Source organism: Hyla sarda, unplaced genomic scaffold (genome assembly GCF_029499605.1).
Source record: "Hyla sarda isolate aHylSar1 unplaced genomic scaffold, aHylSar1.hap1 scaffold_623, whole genome shotgun sequence".
NCBI classification, from domain to species: Eukaryota; Metazoa; Chordata; class Amphibia; order Anura; family Hylidae; genus Hyla; species Hyla sarda.
The window spans coordinates 19343-42739 of record NW_026610638.1 but is presented as its reverse complement, the minus strand read 5'-3'; the positions used below and the strand labels follow the sequence as shown (position 1 = coordinate 42739).

General features: G+C 43.4%; 13 pseudogenes; all 13 read left to right on the top strand.

The window, feature by feature from the left end:
• Positions 1 to 984: 984 nt before the first annotated feature.
• Positions 985 to 1248, top strand: LOC130341657 (U2 spliceosomal RNA; annotated as a pseudogene).
• A 1478-nt stretch (positions 1249 to 2726) lies between these two features.
• On the top strand, positions 2727 to 2990 carry LOC130341656 (U2 spliceosomal RNA; annotated as a pseudogene).
• Positions 2991 to 4468: 1478 nt separating this feature from the next.
• On the top strand, positions 4469 to 4732 carry LOC130341608 (U2 spliceosomal RNA; annotated as a pseudogene).
• A 1475-nt stretch (positions 4733 to 6207) lies between these two features.
• Positions 6208 to 6471, top strand: LOC130341655 (U2 spliceosomal RNA; annotated as a pseudogene).
• Positions 6472 to 7951: 1480 nt separating this feature from the next.
• LOC130341654 (U2 spliceosomal RNA) lies at positions 7952 to 8215 on the top strand (annotated as a pseudogene).
• Positions 8216 to 9692: 1477 nt separating this feature from the next.
• On the top strand, positions 9693 to 9956 carry LOC130341653 (U2 spliceosomal RNA; annotated as a pseudogene).
• Positions 9957 to 11440: 1484 nt separating this feature from the next.
• LOC130341651 (U2 spliceosomal RNA) lies at positions 11441 to 11704 on the top strand (annotated as a pseudogene).
• Positions 11705 to 13182: 1478 nt separating this feature from the next.
• Positions 13183 to 13446, top strand: LOC130341650 (U2 spliceosomal RNA; annotated as a pseudogene).
• A 1481-nt stretch (positions 13447 to 14927) lies between these two features.
• On the top strand, positions 14928 to 15191 carry LOC130341649 (U2 spliceosomal RNA; annotated as a pseudogene).
• Positions 15192 to 16672: 1481 nt separating this feature from the next.
• Positions 16673 to 16937, top strand: LOC130341612 (U2 spliceosomal RNA; annotated as a pseudogene).
• Positions 16938 to 18418: 1481 nt separating this feature from the next.
• On the top strand, positions 18419 to 18682 carry LOC130341647 (U2 spliceosomal RNA; annotated as a pseudogene).
• Positions 18683 to 20163: 1481 nt separating this feature from the next.
• On the top strand, positions 20164 to 20427 carry LOC130341646 (U2 spliceosomal RNA; annotated as a pseudogene).
• Positions 20428 to 21899: 1472 nt separating this feature from the next.
• Positions 21900 to 22163, top strand: LOC130341645 (U2 spliceosomal RNA; annotated as a pseudogene).
• Positions 22164 to 23397: the final 1234 nt, after the last annotated feature.

Below are 23397 nucleotides of genomic sequence, written 5' to 3'. Positions count from 1 at the left end.
CAGGGTCTGAAGAAGAAGAAGAAGAAGAAGAAGACGGAAAAAAATATATATAAAAAGAAAAAGAGAGAGAGAGAGAGACTGACTTAGTGAGCGAGTGAGTGAGAGAGTGAGAGTGAGTGAGAGTGAATGAGTGAGTGAGTGATTGAGTGAGTGAGTGAGTGAGTGAGAACAAATGAGTTAAAGCAAGTGAGTGAGAGAGATCGAATGAATGAAAGTCTGAATGACAGAAAGAAAAAAGGATGAAGAAAGAAGCATGAAGAAAAAAAAATGTATATGGAGTTGCTGACATGAGTGCAATCTACAAAGCCGTTGAGGCTGATCCTCATGGGAGGATTATTGCACCAGGACCCTTAGCACTTTTAAAATGCCATTCAATGCCACGGGCTAGATGTAAACTGCAGATGACCATGTTGTGGTAGTTACCATGGATACCCAAGTGATGTGTGAGCTAACACATAGGCCCAACAGATTCCAAGAAGGCCAGAATCACCAGCGGCACCACCATCGATTGTCAGGTCACCCGGATTCAGCAAATACCAGAGTCCAAAATGATGCAGGTTTATACTGTTAATTTTCAGTTTATCGTTACAGTTGGTGTTATTCCATGTCGGAAGGGACGCAGCTACAGCCAGTGGGGTAACTAGAGACAGGCAGGCAGCTATGTGCAACAAAGGTAGGCGTGTTGTTTTCATATGCAGATCTGAAATATTGTCTTATATGCAAGAGGAGGAGTGATGGGGGTTCAGGCAAAAGCCAGGCTATGGATTGCATTGCTAAATGCTCCATCAGAGTGCAATGGTCGCCTGTCCTTTTTTTAAGTGATGATGTGGGTTTAGCCTGTGCTGTATGTATGTATGGGTGGCTGACTGCCACCCACCCAGAGAGTGTATGGGAGGCTGGTTGGCTGCCAGCCTTCCTTCCATTCCTATGAGTAATGTGAGTGCTCATGAAGGGGACATGGTTGGGTCCACCCCTTTCCCGGTTATCCCCTCTAGGCCTTTTGGCTTAGATCAAGTGTAAAAAAAGAAAGGATCTTGCGACAGATCGCATCCTGAGGCACGTTTTTTTTTGTGTGAATACTTGCACTTGGGTGACTTGTGAGCACATACTGATACATACGTTCCCTATCTGGGGACCATAAATTAAATGGATTTTTGAGAAAGGGAGCTGATTTGGAAGCTTGCTTCTGTCGCCCTATGCATTGACCCGATGTGGCAGTATATTCGGGTAGTGAACAGTGCACCACCCCATTCCAGTGTTAAACAAGAAAGATTCTCATTTAATCCTCCGTGGGTGAGAATTTGAGTTTGAGAATTGGAGACCAAAATGATGAGTTGCACTGACTGGTTTATGAACGTCTATTCATTTAGCGTTTTAATGACCATGTTTGCACACTGATTGGTGTAAAAAAATAAAATAAAACTAAATAATAATAATCTAGCACACCTGTGCAGGTTTGACATGACATGACAGGTAGCTGTCTTGTGGGTGGTGCTGAATCCTGTTAAATGACGTGAGGGTCTCATGCCTATACACAAGGGTGTGTCATTGCTGTTGCTTGACCATGCATTGGTATCTGTGGTCAGTGAATGATAAAAACAAAATTTACCATCCATTGATGGATGGGAAATCCGCCATGAGGCATTTGTTTTTAGAAACTGCTGCTCACAACCAATGTTGCAATGGAGTGTCTCCATCTGCTGGTGGTATTGGAAAGGCATTAGTGCTATGACAGGGTCTGAAGAAGAAGAAGAAGAAGAAGAAGAAGAAGACGGAAAAAAATATATATAAAAAGAAAAAGAGAGAGAGAGAGAGAGAGACTGACTTAGTGAGCGAGTGAGTGAGAGAGTGAGAGTGAGTGAGAGTGAATGAGTGAGTGAGTGATTGAGTGAGTGAGTGAGTGAGTGAGAACAAATGAGTTAAAGCAAGTGAGTGAGAGAGATCGAATGAATGAAAGTCTGAATGACAGAAAGAAAAAAGGATGAAGAAAGAAGCATGAAGAAAAAAAAATGTATATGGAGTTGCTGACATGAGTGCAATCTACAAAGCCGTTGAGGCTGATCCTCATGGGAGGATTATTGCACCAGGACCCTTAGCACTTTTAAAATGCCATTCAATGCCACGGGCTAGATGTAAACTGCAGATGACCATGTTGTGGTAGTTACCATGGATACCCAAGTGATGTGTGAGCTAACACATAGGCCCAACAGATTCCAAGAAGGCCAGAATCACCAGCGGCACCACCATCGATTGTCAGGTCACCCGGATTCAGCAAATACCAGAGTCCAAAATGATGCAGGTTTATACTGTTAATTTTCAGTTTATCGTTACAGTTGGTGTTATTCCATGTCGGAAGGGACGCAGCTACAGCCAGTGGGGTAACTAGAGACAGGCAGGCAGCTATGTGCAACAAAGGTAGGCGTGTTGTTTTCATATGCAGATCTGAAATATTGTCTTATATGCAAGAGGAGGAGTGATGGGGGTTCAGGCAAAAGCCAGGCTATGGATTGCATTGCTAAATGCTCCATCAGAGTGCAATGGTCGCCTGTCCTTTTTTTAAGTGATGATGTGGGTTTAGCCTGTGCTGTATGTATGTATGGGTGGCTGACTGCCACCCACCCAGAGAGTGTATGGGAGGCTGGTTGGCTGCCAGCCTTCCTTCCATTCCTATGAGTAATGTGAGTGCTCATGAAGGGGACATGGTTGGGTCCACCCCTTTCCCGGTTATCCCCTCTAGGCCTTTTGGCTTAGATCAAGTGTAAAAAAAGAAAGGATCTTGCGACAGATCGCATCCTGAGGCACGTTTTTTTTTGTGTGAATACTTGCACTTGGGTGACTTGTGAGCACATACTGATACATACGTTCCCTATCTGGGGACCATAAATTAAATGGATTTTTGAGAAAGGGAGCTGATTTGGAAGCTTGCTTCTGTCGCCCTATGCATTGACCCGATGTGGCAGTATATTCGGGTAGTGAACAGTGCACCACCCCATTCCAGTGTTAAACAAGAAAGATTCTCATTTAATCCTCCGTGGGTGAGAATTTGAGTTTGAGAATTGGAGACCAAAATGATGAGTTGCACTGACTGGTTTATGAACGTCTATTCATTTAGCGTTTTAATGACCATGTTTGCACACTGATTGGTGTAAAAAAATAAAATAAAACTAAATAATAATAATCTAGCACACCTGTGCAGGTTTGACATGACATGACAGGTAGCTGTCTTGTGGGTGGTGCTGAATCCTGTTAAATGACGTGAGGGTCTCATGCCTATACACAAGGGTGTGTCATTGCTGTTGCTTGACCATGCATTGGTATCTGTGGTCAGTGAATGATAAAAACAAAATTTACCATCCATTGATGGATGGGAAATCCGCCATGAGGCATTTGTTTTTAGAAACTGCTGCTCACAACCAATGTTGCAATGGAGTGTCTCCATCTGCTGGTGGTATTGGAAAGGCATTAGTGCTATGACAGGGTCTGAAGAAGAAGAAGAAGAAGAAGAAGAAGAAGACGGAAAAAAATATATATAAAAAGAAAAAGAGAGAGAGAGAGAGAGAGACTGACTTAGTGAGCGAGTGAGTGAGAGAGTGAGAGTGAGTGAGAGTGAATGAGTGAGTGAGTGATTGAGTGAGTGAGTGAGTGAGTGAGAACAAATGAGTTAAAGCAAGTGAGTGAGAGAGATCGAATGAATGAAAGTCTGAATGACAGAAAGAAAAAAGGATGAAGAAAGAAGCATGAAGAAAAAAAAATGTATATGGAGTTGCTGACATGAGTGCAATCTACAAAGCCGTTGAGGCTGATCCTCATGGGAGGATTATTGCACCAGGACCCTTAGCACTTTTAAAATGCCATTCAATGCCACGGGCTAGATGTAAACTGCAGATGACCATGTTGTGGTAGTTACCATGGATACCCAAGTGATGTGTGAGCTAACACATAGGCCCAACAGATTCCAAGAAGGCCAGAATCACCAGCGGCACCACCATCGATTGTCAGGTCACCCGGATTCAGCAAATACCAGAGTCCAAAATGATGCAGGTTTATACTGTTAATTTTCAGTTTATCTTTACAGTTGGTGTTATTCCATGTCGGAAGGGACGCAGCTACAGCCAGTGGGGTAACTAGAGACAGGCAGGCAGCTATGTGCAACAAAGGTAGGCGTGTTGTTTTCATATGCAGATCTGAAATATTGTCTTATATGCAAGAGGAGGAGTGATGGGGGTTCAGGCAAAAGCCAGGCTATGGATTGCATTGCTAAATGCTCCATCAGAGTGCAATGGTCGCCTGTCCTTTTTTTAAGTGATGATGTGGGTTTAGCCTGTGCTGTATGTATGTATGGGTGGCTGACTGCCACCCACCCAGAGAGTGTATGGGAGGCTGGTTGGCTGCCAGCCTTCCTTCCATTCCTATGAGTAATGTGAGTGCTCATGAAGGGGACATGGTTGGGTCCACCCCTTTCCCGGTTATCCCCTCTAGGCCTTTTGGCTTAGATCAAGTGTAAAAAAAGAAAGGATCTTGCAACAGATCGCATCCTGAGGCACGTTTTTTTTTGTGTGAATACTTGCACTTGGGTGACTTGTGAGCACATACTGATACATACGTTCCCTATCTGGGGACCATAAATTAAATGGATTTTTGAGAAAGGGAGCTGATTTGGAAGCTTGCTTCTGTCGCCCTATGCATTGACCCGATGTGGCAGTATATTCGGGTAGTGAACAGTGCACCACCCCATTCCAGTGTTAAACAAGAAAGATTCTCATTTAATCCTCCGTGGGTGAGAATTTGAGTTTGAGAATTGGAGACCAAAATGATGAGTTGCACTGACTGGTTTATGAACGTCTATTCATTTAGCGTTTTAATGACCATGTTTGCACACTGATTGGTGTAAAAAAATAAAATAAAACTAAATAATAATAATCTAGCACACCTGTGCAGGTTTGACATGACATGACAGGTAGCTGTCTTGTGGGTGGTGCTGAATCCTGTTAAATGACGTGAGGGTCTCATGCCTATACACAAGGGTGTGTCATTGCTGTTGCTTGACCATGCATTGGTATCTGTGGTCAGTGAATGATAAAAACAAAATTTACCATCCATTGATGGATGGGAAATCCGCCATGAGGCATTTGTTTTTAGAAACTGCTGCTCACAACCAATGTTGCAATGGAGTGTCTCCATCTGCTGGTGGTATTGGAAAGGCATTAGTGCTATGACAGGGTCTGAAGAAGAAGAAGAAGAAGAAGAAGAAGACGGAAAAAAATATATATAAAAAGAAAAAGAGAGAGAGAGAGAGAGAGACTGACTTAGTGAGCGAGTGAGTGAGAGAGTGAGAGTGAGTGAGAGTGAATGAGTGAGTGAGTGATTTAGTGAGTGAGTGAGTGAGTGAGAACAAATGAGTTAAAGCAAGTGAGTGAGAGAGATCGAATGAATGAAAGTCTGAATGACAGAAAGAAAAAAGGATGAAGAAAGAAGCATGAAGAAAAAAAAATGTATATGGAGTTGCTGACATGAGTGCAATCTACAAAGCCGTTGAGGCTGATCCTCATGGGAGGATTATTGCACCAGGACCCTTAGCACTTTTAAAATGCCATTCAATGCCACGGGCTAGATGTAAACTGCAGATGACCATGTTGTGGTAGTTACCATGGATACCCAAGTGATGTGTGAGCTAACACATAGGCCCAACAGATTCCAAGAAGGCCAGAATCACCAGCGGCACCACCATCGATTGTCAGGTCACCCGGATTCAGCAAATACCAGAGTCCAAAATGATGCAGGTTTATACTGTTAATTTTCAGTTTATCGTTACAGTTGGTGTTATTCCATGTCGGAAGGGACGCAGCTACAGCCAGTGGGGTAACTAGAGACAGGCAGGCAGCTATGTGCAACAAAGGTAGGCGTGTTGTTTTCATATGCAGATCTGAAATATTGTCTTATATGCAAGAGGAGGAGTGATGGGGGTTCAGGCAAAAGCCAGGCTATGGATTGCATTGCTAAATGCTCCATCAGAGTGCAATGGTCGCCTGTCCTTTTTTTAAGTGATGATGTGGGTTTAGCCTGTGCTGTATGTATGTATGGGTGGCTGACTGCCACCCACCCAGAGAGTGTATGGGAGGCTGGTTGGCTGCCAGCCTTCCTTCCATTCCTATGAGTAATGTGAGTGCTCATGAAGGGGACATGGTTGGGTCCACCCCTTTCCCGGTTATCCCCTCTAGGCCTTTTGGCTTAGATCAAGTGTAAAAAAAGAAAGGATCTTGCGACAGATCGCATCCTGAGGCACGTTTTTTTTTGTGTGAATACTTGCACTTGGGTGACTTGTGAGCACATACTGATACATACGTTCCCTATCTGGGGACCATAAATTAAATGGATTTTTGAGAAAGGGAGCTGATTTGGAAGCTTGCTTCTGTCGCCCTATGCATTGACCCGATGTGGCAGTATATTCGGGTAGTGAACAGTGCACCACCCCATTCCAGTGTTAAACAAGAAAGATTCTCATTTAATCCTCCGTGGGTGAGAATTTGAGTTTGAGAATTGGAGACCAAAATGATGAGTTGCACTGACTGGTTTATGAACGTCTATTCATTTAGCGTTTTAATGACCATGTTTGCACACTGATTGGTGTAAAAAAATAAAATAAAACTAAATAATAATAATCTAGCACACCTGTGCAGGTTTGACATGACATGACAGGTAGCTGTCTTGTGGGTGGTGCTGAATCCTGTTAAATGACGTGAGGGTCTCATGCCTATACACAAGGGTGTGTCATTGCTGTTGCTTGACCATGCATTGGTATCTGTGGTCAGTGAATGATAAAAACAAAATTTACCATCCATTGATGGATGGGAAATCCGCCATGAGGCATTTGTTTTTAGAAACTGCTGCTCACAACCAATGTTGCAATGGAGTGTCTCCATCTGCTGGTGGTATTGGAAAGGCATTAGTGCTATGACAGGGTCTGAAGAAGAAGAAGAAGAAGAAGAAGAAGAAGACGGAAAAAAATATATATAAAAAGAAAAAGAGAGAGAGAGAGAGAGAGAGACTGACTTAGTGAGCGAGTGAGTGAGAGAGTGAGAGTGAGTGAGAGTGAATGAGTGAGTGAGTGATTGAGTGAGTGAGTGAGTGAGTGAGAACAAATGAGTTAAAGCAAGTGAGTGAGAGAGATCGAATGAATGAAAGTCTGAATGACAGAAAGAAAAAAGGATGAAGAAAGAAGCATGAAGAAAAAAAAATGTATATGGAGTTGCTGACATGAGTGCAATCTACAAAGCCGTTGAGGCTGATCCTCATGGGAGGATTATTGCACCAGGACCCTTAGCACTTTTAAAATGCCATTCAATGCCACGGGCTAGATGTAAACTGCAGATGACCATGTTGTGGTAGTTACCATGGATACCCAAGTGATGTGTGAGCTAACACATAGGCCCAACAGATTCCAAGAAGGCCAGAATCACCAGCGGCACCACCATCGATTGTCAGGTCACCCGGATTCAGCAAATACCAGAGTCCAAAATGATGCAGGTTTATACTGTTAATTTTCAGTTTATCGTTACAGTTGGTGTTATTCCATGTCGGAAGGGACGCAGCTACAGCCAGTGGGGTAACTAGAGACAGGCAGGCAGCTATGTGCAACAAAGGTAGGCGTGTTGTTTTCATATGCAGATCTGAAATATTGTCTTATATGCAAGAGGAGGAGTGATGGGGGTTCAGGCAAAAGCCAGGCTATGGATTGCATTGCTAAATGCTCCATCAGAGTGCAATGGTCGCCTGTCCTTTTTTTAAGTGATGATGTGGGTTTAGCCTGTGCTGTATGTATGTATGGGTGGCTGACTGCCACCCACCCAGAGAGTGTATGGGAGGCTGGTTGGCTGCCAGCCTTCCTTCCATTCCTATGAGTAATGTGAGTGCTCATGAAGGGGACATGGTTGGGTCCACCCCTTTCCCGGTTATCCCCTCTAGGCCTTTTGGCTTAGATCAAGTGTAAAAAAAGAAAGGATCTTGCGACAGATCGCATCCTGAGGCACGTTTTTTTTTGTGTGAATACTTGCACTTGGGTGACTTGTGAGCACATACTGATACATACGTTCCCTATCTGGGGACCATAAATTAAATGGATTTTTGAGAAAGGGAGCTGATTTGGAAGCTTGCTTCTGTCGCCCTATGCATTGACCCGATGTGGCAGTATATTCGGGTAGTGAACAGTGCACCACCCCATTCCAGTGTTAAACAAGAAAGATTCTCATTTAATCCTCCGTGGGTGAGAATTTGAGTTTGAGAATTGGAGACCAAAATGATGAGTTGCACTGACTGGTTTATGAACGTCTATTCATTTAGCGTTTTAATGACCATGTTTGCACACTGATTGGTGTAAAAAAATAAAATAAAACTAAATAATAATAATCTAGCACACCTGTGCAGGTTTGACATGACATGACAGGTAGCTGTCTTGTGGGTGGTGCTGAATCCTGTTAAATGACGTGAGGGTCTCATGCCTATACACAAGGGTGTGTCATTGCTGTTGCTTGACCATGCATTGGTATCTGTGGTCAGTGAATGATAAAAACAAAATTTACCATCCATTGATGGATGGGAAATCCGCCATGAGGCATTTGTTTTTAGAAACTGCTGCTCACAACCAATGTTGCAATGGAGTGTCTCCATCTGCTGGTGGTATTGGAAAGGCATTAGTGCTATGACAGGGTCTGAAGAAGAAGAAGAAGAAGAAGAAGAAGAAGAAGACGGAAAAAAATATATATAAAAAGAAAAAGAGAGAGAGAGAGAGAGAGACTGACTTAGTGAGCGAGTGAGTGAGAGAGTGAGAGTGAGTGAGAGTGAATGAGTGAGTGATTGAGTGAGTGAGTGAGTGAGTGAGAACAAATGAGTTAAAGCAAGTGAGTGAGAGAGATCGAATGAATGAAAGTCTGAATGACAGAAAGAAAAAAGGATGAAGAAAGAAGCATGAAGAAAAAAAAATGTATATGGAGTTGCTGACATGAGTGCAATCTACAAAGCCGTTGAGGCTGATCCTCATGGGAGGATTATTGCACCAGGACCCTTAGCACTTTTAAAATGCCATTCAATGCCACGGGCTAGATGTAAACTGCAGATGACCATGTTGTGGTAGTTACCATGGATACCCAAGTGATGTGTGAGCTAACACATAGGCCCAACAGATTCCAAGAAGGCCAGAATCACCAGCGGCACCACCATCGATTGTCAGGTCACCCGGATTCAGCAAATACCAGAGTCCAAAATGATGCAGGTTTATACTGTTAATTTTCAGTTTATCGTTACAGTTGGTGTTATTCCATGTCGGAAGGGACGCAGCTACAGCCAGTGGGGTAACTAGAGACAGGCAGGCAGCTATGTGCAACAAAGGTAGGCGTGTTGTTTTCATATGCAGATCTGAAATATTGTCTTATATGCAAGAGGAGGAGTGATGGGGGTTCAGGCAAAAGCCAGGCTATGGATTGCATTGCTAAATGCTCCATCAGAGTGCAATGGTCGCCTGTCCTTTTTTTAAGTGATGATGTGGGTTTAGCCTGTGCTGTATGTATGTATGGGTGGCTGACTGCCACCCACCCAGAGAGTGTATGGGAGGCTGGTTGGCTGCCAGCCTTCCTTCCATTCCTATGAGTAATGTGAGTGCTCATGAAGGGGACATGGTTGGGTCCACCCCTTTCCCGGTTATCCCCTCTAGGCCTTTTGGCTTAGATCAAGTGTAAAAAAAGAAAGGATCTTGCGACAGATCGCATCCTGAGGCACGTTTTTTTTTGTGTGAATACTTGCACTTGGGTGACTTGTGAGCACATACTGATACATACGTTCCCTATCTGGGGACCATAAATTAAATGGATTTTTGAGAAAGGGAGCTGATTTGGAAGCTTGCTTCTGTCGCCCTATGCATTGACCCGATGTGGCAGTATATTCGGGTAGTGAACAGTGCACCACCCCATTCCAGTGTTAAACAAGAAAGATTCTCATTTAATCCTCCGTGGGTGAGAATTTGAGTTTGAGAATTGGAGACCAAAATGATGAGTTGCACTGACTGGTTTATGAACGTCTATTCATTTAGCGTTTTAATGACCATGTTTGCACACTGATTGGTGTAAAAAAATAAAATAAAACTAAATAATAATAATCTAGCACACCTGTGCAGGTTTGACATGACATGACAGGTAGCTGTCTTGTGGGTGGTGCTGAATCCTGTTAAATGACGTGAGGGTCTCATGCCTATACACAAGGGTGTGTCATTGCTGTTGCTTGACCATGCATTGGTATCTGTGGTCAGTGAATGATAAAAACAAAATTTACCATCCATTGATGGATGGGAAATCCGCCATGAGGCATTTGTTTTTAGAAACTGCTGCTCACAACCAATGTTGCAATGGAGTGTCTCCATCTGCTGGTGGTATTGGAAAGGCATTAGTGCTATGACAGGGTCTGAAGAAGAAGAAGAAGAAGAAGAAGAAGAAGAAGAAGACGGAAAAAAATATATATAAAAAGAAAAAGAGAGAGAGAGAGAGAGAGACTGACTTAGTGAGCGAGTGAGTGAGAGAGTGAGAGTGAGTGAGAGTGAATGAGTGAGTGAGTGATTGAGTGAGTGAGTGAGTGAGTGAGAACAAATGAGTTAAAGCAAGTGAGTGAGAGAGATCGAATGAATGAAAGTCTGAATGACAGAAAGAAAAAAGGATGAAGAAAGAAGCATGAAGAAAAAAAAATGTATATGGAGTTGCTGACATGAGTGCAATCTACAAAGCCGTTGAGGCTGATCCTCATGGGAGGATTATTGCACCAGGACCCTTAGCACTTTTAAAATGCCATTCAATGCCACGGGCTAGATGTAAACTGCAGATGACCATGTTGTGGTAGTTACCATGGATACCCAAGTGATGTGTGAGCTAACACATAGGCCCAACAGATTCCAAGAAGGCCAGAATCACCAGCGGCACCACCATCGATTGTCAGGTCACCCGGATTCAGCAAATACCAGAGTCCAAAATGATGCAGGTTTATACTGTTAATTTTCAGTTTATCGTTACAGTTGGTGTTATTCCATGTCGGAAGGGACGCAGCTACAGCCAGTGGGGTAACTAGAGACAGGCAGGCAGCTATGTGCAACAAAGGTAGGCGTGTTGTTTTCATATGCAGATCTGAAATATTGTCTTATATGCAAGAGGAGGAGTGATGGGGGTTCAGGCAAAAGCCAGGCTATGGATTGCATTGCTAAATGCTCCATCAGAGTGCAATGGTCGCCTGTCCTTTTTTTAAGTGATGATGTGGGTTTAGCCTGTGCTGTATGTATGTATGGGTGGCTGACTGCCACCCACCCAGAGAGTGTATGGGAGGCTGGTTGGCTGCCAGCCTTCCTTCCATTCCTATGAGTAATGTGAGTGCTCATGAAGGGGACATGGTTGGGTCCACCCCTTTCCTGGTTATCCCCTCTAGGCCTTTTGGCTTAGATCAAGTGTAAAAAAAGAAAGGATCTTGCGACAGATCGCATCCTGAGGCACGTTTTTTTTTGTGTGAATACTTGCACTTGGGTGACTTGTGAGCACATACTGATACATACGTTCCCTATCTGGGGACCATAAATTAAATGGATTTTTGAGAAAGGGAGCTGATTTGGAAGCTTGCTTCTGTCGCCCTATGCATTGACCCGATGTGGCAGTATATTCGGGTAGTGAACAGTGCACCACCCCATTCCAGTGTTAAACAAGAAAGATTCTCATTTAATCCTCCGTGGGTGAGAATTTGAGTTTGAGAATTGGAGACCAAAATGATGAGTTGCACTGACTGGTTTATGAACGTCTATTCATTTAGCGTTTTAATGACCATGTTTGCACACTGATTGGTGTAAAAAAATAAAATAAAACTAAATAATAATAATCTAGCACACCTGTGCAGGTTTGACATGACATGACAGGTAGCTGTCTTGTGGGTGGTGCTGAATCCTGTTAAATGACGTGAGGGTCTCATGCCTATACACAAGGGTGTGTCATTGCTGTTGCTTGACCATGCATTGGTATCTGTGGTCAGTGAATGATAAAAACAAAATTTACCATCCATTGATGGATGGGAAATCCGCCATGAGGCATTTGTTTTTAGAAACTGCTGCTCACAACCAATGTTGCAATGGAGTGTCTCCATCTGCTGGTGGTATTGGAAAGGCATTAGTGCTATGACAGGGTCTGAAGAAGAAGAAGAAGAAGAAGAAGAAGAAGACGGAAAAAAATATATATAAAAAGAAAAAGAGAGAGAGAGAGAGAGAGACTGACTTAGTGAGCGAGTGAGTGAGAGAGTGAGAGTGAGTGAGAGTGAATGAGTGAGTGAGTGATTGAGTGAGTGAGTGAGTGAGTGAGAACAAATGAGTTAAAGCAAGTGAGTGAGAGAGATCGAATGAATGAAAGTCTGAATGACAGAAAGAAAAAAGGATGAAGAAAGAAGCATGAAGAAAAAAAAATGTATATGGAGTTGCTGACATGAGTGCAATCTACAAAGCCGTTGAGGCTGATCCTCATGGGAGGATTATTGCACCAGGACCCTTAGCACTTTTAAAATGCCATTCAATGCCACGGGCTAGATGTAAACTGCAGATGACCATGTTGTGGTAGTTACCATGGATACCCAAGTGATGTGTGAGCTAACACATAGGCCCAACAGATTCCAAGAAGGCCAGAATCACCAGCGGCACCACCATCGATTGTCAGGTCACCCGGATTCAGCAAATACCAGAGTCCAAAATGATGCAGGTTTATACTGTTAATTTTCAGTTTATCGTTACAGTTGGTGTTATTCCATGTCGGAAGGGACGCAGCTACAGCCAGTGGGGTAACTAGAGACAGGCAGGCAGCTATGTGCAACAAAGGTAGGCGTGTTGTTTTCATATGCAGATCTGAAATATTGTCTTATATGCAAGAGGAGGAGTGATGGGGGTTCAGGCAAAAGCCAGGCTATGGATTGCATTGCTAAATGCTCCATCAGAGTGCAATGGTCGCCTGTCCTTTTTTTAAGTGATGATGTGGGTTTAGCCTGTGCTGTATGTATGTATGGGTGGCTGACTGCCACCCACCCAGAGAGTGTATGGGAGGCTGGTTGGCTGCCAGCCTTCCTTCCATTCCTATGAGTAATGTGAGTGCTCATGAAGGGGACATGGTTGGGTCCACCCCTTTCCCGGTTATCCCCTCTAGGCCTTTTGGCTTAGATCAAGTGTAAAAAAAGAAAGGATCTTGCGACAGATCGCATCCTGAGGCACGTTTTTTTTTGTGTGAATACTTGCACTTGGGTGACTTGTGAGCACATACTGATACATACGTTCCCTATCTGGGGACCATAAATTAAATGGATTTTTGAGAAAGGGAGCTGATTTGGAAGCTTGCTTCTGTCGCCCTATGCATTGACCCGATGTGGCAGTATATTCGGGTAGTGAACAGTGCACCACCCCATTCCAGTGTTAAACAAGAAAGATTCTCATTTAATCCTCCGTGGGTGAGAATTTGAGTTTGAGAATTGGAGACCAAAATGATGAGTTGCACTGACTGGTTTATGAACGTCTATTCATTTAGCGTTTTAATGACCATGTTTGCACACTGATTGGTGTAAAAAAATTAAATAAAACTAAATAATAATAATCTAGCACACCTGTGCAGGTTTGACATGACATGACAGGTAGCTGTCTTGTGGGTGGTGCTGAATCCTGTTAAATGACGTGAGGGTCTCATGCCTATACACAAGGGTGTGTCATTGCTGTTGCTTGACCATGCATTGGTATCTGTGGTCAGTGAATGATAAAAACAAAATTTACCATCCATTGATGGATGGGAAATCCGCCATGAGGCATTTGTTTTTAGAAACTGCTGCTCACAACCAATGTTGCAATGGAGTGTCTCCATCTGCTGGTGGTATTGGAAAGGCATTAGTGCTATGACAGGGTCTGAAGAAGAAGAAGAAGAAGAAGAAGAAGAAGAAGACGGAAAAAAATATATATAAAAAGAAAAAGAGAGAGAGAGAGAGAGAGACTGACTTAGTGAGCGAGTGAGTGAGAGAGTGAGAGTGAGTGAGAGTGAATGAGTGAGTGAGTGATTGAGTGAGTGAGTGAGTGAGTGAGAACAAATGAGTTAAAGCAAGTGAGTGAGAGAGATCGAATGAATGAAAGTCTGAATGACAGAAAGAAAAAAGGATGAAGAAAGAAGCATGAAGAAAAAAAAATGTATATGGAGTTGCTGACATGAGTGCAATCTACAAAGCCGTTGAGGCTGATCCTCATGGGAGGATTATTGCACCAGGACCCTTAGCACTTTTAAAATGCCATTCAATGCCACGGGCTAGATGTAAACTGCAGATGACCATGTTGTGGTAGTTACCATGGATACCCAAGTGATGTGTGAGCTAACACATAGGCCCAACAGATTCCAAGAAGGCCAGAATCACCAGCGGCACCACCATCGATTGTCAGGTCACCCGGATTCAGCAAATACCAGAGTCCAAAATGATGCAGGTTTATACTGTTAATTTTCAGTTTATCGTTACAGTTGGTGTTATTCCATGTCGGAAGGGACGCAGCTACAGCCAGTGGGGTAACTAGAGACAGGCAGGCAGCTATGTGCAACAAAGGTAGGCGTGTTGTTTTCATATGCAGATCTGAAATATTGTCTTATATGCAAGAGGAGGAGTGATGGGGGTTCAGGCAAAAGCCAGGCTATGGATTGCATTGCTAAATGCTCCATCAGAGTGCAATGGTCGCCTGTCCTTTTTTTAAGTGATGATGTGGGTTTAGCCTGTGCTGTATGTATGTATGGGTGGCTGACTGCCACCCACCCAGAGAGTGTATGGGAGGCTGGTTGGCTGCCAGCCTTCCTTCCATTCCTATGAGTAATGTGAGTGCTCATGAAGGGGACATGGTTGGGTCCACCCCTTTCCCGGTTATCCCCTCTAGGCCTTTTGGCTTAGATCAAGTGTAAAAAAAGAAAGGATCTTGCGACAGATCGCATCCTGAGGCACGTTTTTTTTTGTGTGAATACTTGCACTTGGGTGACTTGTGAGCACATACTGATACATACGTTCCCTATCTGGGGACCATAAATTAAATGGATTTTTGAGAAAGGGAGCTGATTTGGAAGCTTGCTTCTGTCGCCCTATGCATTGACCCGATGTGGCAGTATATTCGGGTAGTGAACAGTGCACCACCCCATTCCAGTGTTAAACAAGAAAGATTCTCATTTAATCCTCCGTGGGTGAGAATTTGAGTTTGAGAATTGGAGACCAAAATGATGAGTTGCACTGACTGGTTTATGAACGTCTATTCATTTAGCGTTTTAATGACCATGTTTGCACACTGATTGGTGTAAAAAAATAAAATAAAACTAAATAATAATAATCTAGCACACCTGTGCAGGTTTGACATGACATGACAGGTAGCTGTCTTGTGGGTGGTGCTGAATCCTGTTAAATGACGTGAGGGTCTCATGCCTATACACAAGGGTGTGTCATTGCTGTTGCTTGACCATGCATTGGTATCTGTGGTCAGTGAATGATAAAAACAAAATTTACCATCCATTGATGGATGGGAAATCCGCCATGAGGCATTTGTTTTTAGAAACTGCTGCTCACAACCAATGTTGCAATGGAGTGTCTCCATCTGCTGGTGGTATTGGAAAGGCATTAGTGCTATGACAGGGTCTGAAGAAGAAGAAGAAGAAGAAGAAGAAGAAGAAGACGGAAAAAAATATATATAAAAAGAAAAAGAGAGAGAGAGAGAGAGAGACTGACTTAGTGAGCGAGTGAGTGAGAGAGTGAGAGTGAGTGAGAGTGAATGAGTGAGTGAGTGATTGAGTGAGTGAGTGAGTGAGTGAGAACAAATGAGTTAAAGCAAGTGAGTGAGAGAGATCGAATGAATGAAAGTCTGAATGACAGAAAGAAAAAAGGATGAAGAAAGAAGCATGAAGAAAAAAAAATGTATATGGAGTTGCTGACATGAGTGCAATCTACAAAGCCGTTGAGGCTGATCCTCATGGGAGGATTATTGCACCAGGACCCTTAGCACTTTTAAAATGCCATTCAATGCCACGGGCTAGATGTAAACTGCAGATGACCATGTTGTGGTAGTTACCATGGATACCCAAGTGATGTGTGAGCTAACACATAGGCCCAACAGATTCCAAGAAGGCCAGAATCACCAGCGGCACCACCATCGATTGTCAGGTCACCCGGATTCAGCAAATACCAGAGTCCAAAATGATGCAGGTTTATACTGTTAATTTTCAGTTTATCGTTACAGTTGGTGTTATTCCATGTCGGAAGGGACGCAGCTACAGCCAGTGGGGTAACTAGAGACAGGCAGGCAGCTATGTGCAACAAAGGTAGGCGTGTTGTTTTCATATGCAGATCTGAAATATTGTCTTATATGCAAGAGGAGGAGTGATGGGGGTTCAGGCAAAAGCCAGGCTATGGATTGCATTGCTAAATGCTCCATCAGAGTGCAATGGTCGCCTGTCCTTTTTTTAAGTGATGATGTGGGTTTAGCCTGTGCTGTATGTATGTATGGGTGGCTGACTGCCACCCACCCAGAGAGTGTATGGGAGACTGGTTGGCTGCCAGCCTTCCTTCCATTCCTATGAGTAATGTGAGTGCTCATGAAGGGGACATGGTTGGGTCCACCCCTTTCCCGGTTATCCCCTCTAGGCCTTTTGGCTTAGATCAAGTGTAAAAAAAGAAAGGATCTTGCGACAGATCGCATCCTGAGGCACGTTTTTTTTTTGTGTGAATACTTGCACTTGGGTGACTTGTGAGCACATACTGATACATACGTTCCCTATCTGGGGACCATAAATTAAATGGATTTTTGAGAAAGGGAGCTGATTTGGAAGCTTGCTTCTGTCGCCCTATGCATTGACCCGATGTGGCAGTATATTCGGGTAGTGAACAGTGCACCACCCCATTCCAGTGTTAAACAAGAAAGATTCTCATTTAATCCTCCGTGGGTGAGAATTTGAGTTTGAGAATTGGAGACCAAAATGATGAGTTGCACTGACTGGTTTATGAACGTCTATTCATTTAGCGTTTTAATGACCATGTTTGCACACTGATTGGTGTAAAAAAATAAAATAAAACTAAATAATAATAATCTAGCACACCTGTGCAGGTTTGACATGACATGACAGGTAGCTGTCTTGTGGGTGGTGCTGAATCCTGTTAAATGACGTGAGGGTCTCATGCCTATACACAAGGGTGTGTCATTGCTGTTGCTTGACCATGCATTGGTATCTGTGGTCAGTGAATGATAAAAACAAAATTTACCATCCATTGATGGATGGGAAATCCGCCATGAGGCATTTGTTTTTAGAAACTGCTGCTCACAACCAATGTTGCAATGGAGTGTCTCCATCTGCTGGTGGTATTGGAAAGGCATTAGTGCTATGACAGGGTCTGAAGAAGAAGAAGAAGAAGAAGAAGAAGAAGAAGACGGAAAAAAATATATATAAAAAGAAAAAGAGAGAGAGAGAGAGAGAGACTGACTTAGTGAGCGAGTGAGTGAGAGAGTGAGAGTGAGTGAGAGTGAATGAGTGAGTGAGTGATTGAGTGAGTGAGTGAGTGAGTGAGAACAAATGAGTTAAAGCAAGTGAGTGAGAGAGATCGAATGAATGAAAGTCTGAATGACAGAAAGAAAAAAGGATGAAGAAAGAAGCATGAAGAAAAAAAAATGTATATGGAGTTGCTGACATGAGTGCAATCTACAAAGCCGTTGAGGCTGATCCTCATGGGAGGATTATTGCACCAGGACCCTTAGCACTTTTAAAATGCCATTCAATGCCACGGGCTAGATGTAAACTGCAGATGACCATGTTGTGGTAGTTACCATGGATACCCAAGTGATGTGTGAGCTAACACATAGGCCCAACAGATTCCAAGAAGGCCAGAATCACCAGCGGCACCACCATCGATTGTCAGGTCACCCGGATTCAGCAAATACCAGAGTCCAAAATGATGCAGGTTTATACTGTTAATTTTCAGTTTATCGTTACAGTTGGTGTTATTCCATGTCGGAAGGGACGCAGCTACAGCCAGTGGGGTAACTAGAGACAGGCAGGCAGCTATGTGCAACAAAGGTAGGCGTGTTGTTTTCATATGCAGATCTGAAATATTGTCTTATATGCAAGAGGAGGAGTGATGGGGGTTCAGGCAAAAGCCAGGCTATGGATTGCATTGCTAAATGCTCCATCAGAGTGCAATGGTCGCCTGTCCTTTTTTTAAGTGATGATGTGGGTTTAGCCTGTGCTGTATGTATGTATGGGTGGCTGACTGCCACCCACCCAGAGAGTGTATGGGAGGCTGGTTGGCTGCCAGCCTTCCTTCCATTCCTATGAGTAATGTGAGTGCTCATGAAGGGGACATGGTTGGGTCCACCCCTTTCCCGGTTATCCCCTCTAGGCCTTTTGGCTTAGATCAAGTGTAAAAAAAGAAAGGATCTTGCGACAGATCGCATCCTGAGGCACGTTTTTTTTTGTGTGAATACTTGCACTTGGGTGACTTGTGAGCACATACTGATACATACGTTCCCTATCTGGGGACCATAAATTAAATGGATTTTTGAGAAAGGGAGCTGATTTGGAAGCTTGCTTCTGTCGCCCTATGCATTGACCCGATGTGGCAGTATATTCGGGTAGTGAACAGTGCACCACCCCATTCCAGTGTTAAACAAGAAAGATTCTCATTTAATCCTCCGTGGGTGAGAATTTGAGTTTGAGAATTGGAGACCAAAATGATGAGTTGCACTGACTGGTTTATGAACGTCTATTCATTTAGCGTTTTAATGACCATGTTTGCACACTGATTGGTGTAAAAAAATAAAATAAAACTAAATAATAATAATCTAGCACACCTGTGCAGGTTTGACATGACATGACAGGTAGCTGTCTTGTGGGTGGTGCTGAATCCTGTTAAATGACGTGAGGGTCTCATGCCTATACACAAGGGTGTGTCATTGCTGTTGCTTGACCATGCATTGGTATCTGTGGTCAGTGAATGATAAAAACAAAATTTACCATCCATTGATGGATGGGAAATCCGCCATGAGGCATTTGTTTTTAGAAACTGCTGCTCACAACCAATGTTGCAATGGAGTGTCTCCATCTGCTGGTGGTATTGGAAAGGCATTAGTGCTATGACAGGGTCTGAAGAAGAAGAAGAAGAAGAAGAAGAAGAAGAAGACGGAAAAAAATATATATAAAAAGAAAAAGAGAGAGAGAGAGAGAGAGACTGACTTAGTGAGCGAGTGAGTGAGAGAGTGAGAGTGAGTGAGAGTGAATGAGTGAGTGAGTGATTGAGTGAGTGAGTGAGTGAGTGAGAACAAATGAGTTAAAGCAAGTGAGTGAGAGAGATCGAATGAATGAAAGTCTGAATGACAGAAAGAAAAAAGGATGAAGAAAGAAGCATGAAGAAAAAAAAATGTATATGGAGTTGCTGACATGAGTGCAATCTACAAAGCCGTTGAGGCTGATCCTCATGGGAGGATTATTGCACCAGGACCCTTAGCACTTTTAAAATGCCATTCAATGCCACGGGCTAGATGTAAACTGCAGATGACCATGTTGTGGTAGTTACCATGGATACCCAAGTGATGTGTGAGCTAACACATAGGCCCAACAGATTCCAAGAAGGCCAGAATCACCAGCGGCACCACCATCGATTGTCAGGTCACCCGGATTCAGCAAATACCAGAGTCCAAAATGATGCAGGTTTATACTGTTAATTTTCAGTTTATCGTTACAGTTGGTGTTATTCCATGTCGGAAGGGACGCAGCTACAGCCAGTGGGGTAACTAGAGACAGGCAGGCAGCTATGTGCAACAAAGGTAGGCGTGTTGTTTTCATATGCAGATCTGAAATATTGTCTTATATGCAAGAGGAGGAGTGATGGGGGTTCAGGCAAAAGCCAGGCTATGGATTGCATTGCTAAATGCTCCATCAGAGTGCAATGGTCGCCTGTCCTTTTTTTAAGTGATGATGTGGGTTTAGCCTGTGCTGTATGTATGTATGGGTGGCTGACTGCCACCCACCCAGAGAGTGTATGGGAGGCTGGTTGGCTGCCAGCCTTCCTTCCATTCCTATGAGTAATGTGAGTGCTCATGAAGGGGACATGGTTGGGTCCACCCCTTTCCCGGTTATCCCCTCTAGGCCTTTTGGCTTAGATCAAGTGTAAAAAAAGAAAGGATCTTGCGACAGATCGCATCCTGAGGCACGTTTTTTTTTGTGTGAATACTTGCACTTGGGTGACTTGTGAGCACATACTGATACATACGTTCCCTATCTGGGGACCATAAATTAAATGGATTTTTGAGAAAGGGAGCTGATTTGGAAGCTTGCTTCTGTCGCCCTATGCATTGACCCGATGTGGCAGTATATTCGGGTAGTGAACAGTGCACCACCCCATTCCAGTGTTAAACAAGAAAGATTCTCATTTAATCCTCCGTGGGTGAGAATTTGAGTTTGAGAATTGGAGACCAAAATGATGAGTTGCACTGACTGGTTTATGAACGTCTATTCATTTAGCGTTTTAATGACCATGTTTGCACACTGATTGGTGTAAAAAAATAAAATAAAACTAAATAATAATAATCTAGCACACCTGTGCAGGTTTGACATGACATGACAGGTAGCTGTCTTGTGGGTGGTGCTGAATCCTGTTAAATGACGTGAGGGTCTCATGCCTATACACAAGGGTGTGTCATTGCTGTTGCTTGACCATGCATTGGTATCTGTGGTCAGTGAATGATAAAAACAAAATTTACCATCCATTGATGGATGGGAAATCCGCCATGAGGCATTTGTTTTTAGAAACTGCTGCTCACAACCAATGTTGCAATGGAGTGTCTCCATCTGCTGGTGGTATTGGAAAGGCATTAGTGCTATGACAGGGTCTGAAGAAGAAGAAGAAGAAGAAGAAGACGGAAAAAAATATATATAAAAAGAAAAAGAGAGAGAGAGAGAGAGAGACTGACTTAGTGAGCGAGTGAGTGAGAGAGTGAGAGTGAGTGAGAGTGAATGAGTGAGTGAGTGATTGAGTGAGTGAGTGAGTGAGTGAGAACAAATGAGTTAAAGCAAGTGAGTGAGAGAGATCGAATGAATGAAAGTCTGAATGACAGAAAGAAAAAAGGATGAAGAAAGAAGCATGAAGAAAAAAAAATGTATATGGAGTTGCTGACATGAGTGCAATCTACAAAGCCGTTGAGGCTGATCCTCATGGGAGGATTATTGCACCAGGACCCTTAGCACTTTTAAAATGCCATTCAATGCCACGGGCTAGATGTAAACTGCAGATGACCATGTTGTGGTAGTTACCATGGATACCCAAGTGATGTGTGAGCTAACACATAGGCCCAACAGATTCCAAGAAGGCCAGAATCACCAGCGGCACCACCATCGATTGTCAGGTCACCCGGATTCAGCAAATACCAGAGTCCAAAATGATGCAGGTTTATACTGTTAATTTTCAGTTTATCGTTACAGTTGGTGTTATTCCATGTCGGAAGGGACGCAGCTACAGCCAGTGGGGTAACTAGAGACAGGCAGGCAGCTATGTGCAACAAAGGTAGGCGTGTTGTTTTCATATGCAGATCTGAAATATTGTCTTATATGCAAGAGGAGGAGTGATGGGGGTTCAGGCAAAAGCCAGGCTATGGATTGCATTGCTAAATGCTCCATCAGAGTGCAATGGTCGCCTGTCCTTTTTTTAAGTGATGATGTGGGTTTAGCCTGTGCTGTATGTATGTATGGGTGGCTGACTGCCACCCACCCAGAGAGTGTATGGGAGGCTGGTTGGCTGCCAGCCTTCCTTCCATTCCTATGAGTAATGTGAGTGCTCATGAAGGGGACATGGTTGGGTCCACCCCTTTCCCGGTTATCCCCTCTAGGCCTTTTGGCTTAGATCAAGTGTAAAAAAAGAAAGGATCTTGCGACAGATCGCATCCTGAGGCACGTTTTTTTTTGTGTGAATACTTGCACTTGGGTGACTTGTGAGCACATACTGATACATACGTTCCCTATCTGGGGACCATAAATTAAATGGATTTTTGAGAAAGGGAGCTGATTTGGAAGCTTGCTTCTGTCGCCCTATGCATTGACCCGATGTGGCAGTATATTCGGGTAGTGAACAGTGCACCACCCCATTCCAGTGTTAAACAAGAAAGATTCTCATTTAATCCTCCGTGGGTGAGAATTTGAGTTTGAGAATTGGAGACCAAAATGATGAGTTGCACTGACTGGTTTATGAACGTCTATTCATTTAGCGTTTTAATGACCATGTTTGCACACTGATTGGTGTAAAAAAATAAAATAAAACTAAATAATAATAATCTAGCACACCTGTGCAGGTTTGACATGACATGACAGGTAGCTGTCTTGTGGGTGGTGCTGAATCCTGTTAAATGACGTGAGGGTCTCATGCCTATACACAAGGGTGTGTCATTGCTGTTGCTTGACCATGCATTGGTATCTGTGGTCAGTGAATGATAAAAACAAAATTTACCATCCATTGATGGATGGGAAATCCGCCATGAGGCATTTGTTTTTAGAAACTGCTGCTCACAACCAATGTTGCAATGGAGTGTCTCCATCTGCTGGTGGTATTGGAAAGGCATTAGTGCTATGACAGGGTCTGAAGAAGAAGAAGAAGAAGAAGAAGAAGACGGAAAAAAATATATATAAAAAGAAAAAGAGAGAGAGAGAGAGAGAGACTGACTTAGTGAGCGAGTGAGTGAGAGAGTGAGAGTGAGTGAGAGTGAATGAGTGAGTGAGTGATTGAGTGAGTGAGTGAGTGAGTGAGAACAAATGAGTTAAAGCAAGTGAGTGAGAGAGATCGAATGAATGAAAGTCTGAATGACAGAAAGAAAAAAGGATGAAGAAAGAAGCATGAAGAAAAAAAAATGTATATGGAGTTGCTGACATGAGTGCAATCTACAAAGCCGTTGAGGCTGATCCTCATGGGAGGATTATTGCACCAGGACCCTTAGCACTTTTAAAATGCCATTCAATGCCACGGGCTAGATGTAAACTGCAGATGACCATGTTGTGGTAGTTACCATGGATACCCAAGTGATGTGTGAGCTAACACATAGGCCCAACAGATTCCAAGAAGGCCAGAATCACCAGCGGCACCACCATCGATTGTCAGGTCACCCGGATTCAGCAAATACCAGAGTCCAAAATGATGCAGGTTTATACTGTTAATTTTCAGTTTATCGTTACAGTTGGTGTTATTCCATGTCGGAAGGGACGCAGCTACAGCCAGTGGGGTAACTAGAGACAGGCAGGCAGCTATGTGCAACAAAGGTAGGCGTGTTGTTTTCATATGCAGATCTGAAATATTGTCTTATATGCAAGAGGAGGAGTGATGGGGGTT